We start from the raw sequence: 2,738 nt of genomic DNA, 5'->3' as shown, positions 1-2,738 counted from the left end.
GTTGAAAAACCAAAGAAACCATACATGAGGACAGGGAGGCTCTTTTCTGTCCTCCTAATTTGCCTCTACCAGCCCAGAGACAACATAGGCTGTGCAAAGCCTTGTGTAGATTAGAAAAGGCATCCTCTCTGGAGTACTGAAGGAGAAAACATGGTATTTTTCTAGGGAGAGCAGACGTCAGGAAATGAGCCTGGGGTGGGGGATCACTTTGTATCAGTCTTCAACCCTTTCTCCAGCCAATGCAGTTCCATCACAACCCATTGGTTGGCTAGCAGAGCATGGGCTGGATTAAGGACCCACTCTCAATGCCTCATCTGGTACTGGTATGCAGTGAAATCAACTAGATCATACTTGGTGGTCTTCCCTGTCCTCACCAAATGGAAGGCATCCTCACATAGGACTCTTTGCAATCCTATGGAACACCATCACCCACTGCTGGGTGGCTCAGTATCTCCACCCAATTCAGGGCTGGCAAGAGGTGCTAAGTGTTACCATTTAATCAACACTTTCCTCAAACATTATGAACTACCTACAACTGCATTGCCAAAAAAGCCATGCCCTGGAATTCCTGAAGAACTGCAAGTTAGGAGGGTAGCTTCTCATTCCTTTGATGCTCCCCACACGGAAGATCTATGGCAAGGCACTGAGACACTTGGATTTGGGAGACAAAGAACCAAAGGCACCATGAAGACTGAAGTCTGGGTCTGAGAGCAGTCTCAACAGACATAGTTGATTTAAGCAGCTATAAAACACAGGATGCTGTCTCTAGACTTAAGTCATTTAATTCTTATTTGTCTCAATCCCCATATATGCCAAAATATTTCATATCTTTACATCACCAAGACTTACTAAAAGAAAAGTATTCTAATCCCCTTATCACCACTCTACATTGGTGCTGTGGCAAAATGTATATAACATTGTATCTACTTTACAGTAGCAACGGGGCCAAGATAACATGATAATCCACAGGAGAAAAAGAGAAACATAGAATATTTAAAATACTTGTGGCAGTCTTGTCGAGAAAATGCACAAAATATAGAGAAAGCCCTACACAGCTGAAAGAAAAAACAAAAACAAAAACAAAGTGAGCATCTCTCCCTTGGTACTCTGATTATTTCAGACCTGCACCCATAGCTTACTCCTACATCCTTCCTCCCTCAGGAAACACATTTTCAGAAAGGGATTATAGGCAAATAACTGAGCTATAGGATGCTACAAAAATATATGTGTTTCCTTTGTCCAAGCAAAACCCAAGGATATGCTCCCATAGTTCAATAGTGGAATCATCAGAAACTGAGAATTGGAATTCTAGTGGGCAGATAATGGATTTCAGTTTTCTCTGCCTTGTCTCCTTCCACGGGCTGATTGGGAATTGTACATACTATTTGATTTTGAAGAGATGGTAATGATAAGAGAGGAACTAGGGTTTAGAAACCAGGTTCACATAACCAGTAAAGATGCTTCCACTCAAAACTGATGTAGAGAGATTTAATCCTTGACCAGTGGACAGCACTGAATCATTTGATCCTGAAGTGCCTCTTTGACTTTGTCATTCCTGAGGGTGAAGATGAAAGGGTTCAGGAAAGGGGTTAACACAGAAATCAACAGGGAAACTATCTTATTGTACTCTGCTGCCTGCGTTTGCTTGGGTTTCACATAGAGGAACAAGCAGCTACCATAGCCTATCACAACAAAGGTGAAATGAGAGGCACACATAGAGAGGCTTTCCTCCGGCCCGAGGCTGTGGGGGTCTTGAGGATGGTAGAGATGATGTAGGTGTAGGAGACAACTGTTGGGGCCAGAGAGCCAATGATAATGACAATAGCCATTAAGAAAAGAACAAACTCTGTGAAAAGAGTATCATCACAAGATAATTTGAGCAGTTGCCCTCGGTCACAGAAAAAATGGTCTAACAGATTTGACTTGCAGAAGGTAAACTGAAATGTGGCATAGACAGGCCATATTTCCAGAAAGGAAGCCAAACATCCATGACACAATGACCACCCAGATGCAGGTGCGGCTGTTCATAATGATGTTGTACCTCAGTGGGTTACAGACAGCCACGTAACGGTCCACAGCCATCACTCCCAGTAATGCAAACTCTGTGGTTCCCACAGCAAGGTACAGGAAGAGCTGGGTGACACAGGCAGCCAGAGATATTGTCTGCATCCCACGGAGCAGCAACCCCCAAAGCATCACGGGCACAATAATAGTTGTAACGAAGATCTCCAAGGCAGAGAGATGACCAAGGAAGAAATACATGGGAGAGTGCAGACGTTTATCAACACACACAATCACAATGATGACTGTGTTTCCCATTAATGTCGCTGAGTAGAAGAAAAAGAATACAGCAAAAAGAATGTGGTGTAGTTCTTGGGACCCAGGGAAGCCTAGAAGGTAGAACTCAGTGGCACTAGACAGATTGCTCATCATTTAGTCCTTGTTCCTGCTCCTTGTAAAACCTAGAGATCAAAGACTGGTAACATGGATCCACATGGTCCTGCTCTCAAAAGAGAAGGAAGACAGGTTAGGTTGACAAACTATTTCCAACCTGAAGATCAGGTAACATGACCCTACTGCTCACACTCTGCACAAGGCCAGACCTGAATGTGGGCACATGCAATCTACCTCAAGACTACCTGTTTTGATAGGGCAAAGACTTTTTCATCACTATTGGGGATAAGAAAACTTTCCCTGTCTTTTTACACCATTGGATGTGCCTTTTCGCAGGGGACAGA

The 2,738-nt window shown here is 43.6% G+C and overlaps 1 pseudogene; it reads right to left on the bottom strand.

The window, feature by feature from the left end:
• Nucleotides 1–1,466: 1,466 nt before the first annotated feature.
• Nucleotides 1,467–2,433, bottom strand: LOC110582751 (annotated as a pseudogene).
• Nucleotides 2,434–2,738: the final 305 nt, after the last annotated feature.

Source organism: Neomonachus schauinslandi, unplaced genomic scaffold, assembly GCF_002201575.2.
Source record: "Neomonachus schauinslandi unplaced genomic scaffold, ASM220157v2 HiC_scaffold_2722, whole genome shotgun sequence".
Classification (NCBI taxonomy): domain Eukaryota; kingdom Metazoa; phylum Chordata; class Mammalia; order Carnivora; family Phocidae; genus Neomonachus; species Neomonachus schauinslandi.
This window is presented reverse-complemented; position numbering and strand designations above follow the sequence as displayed.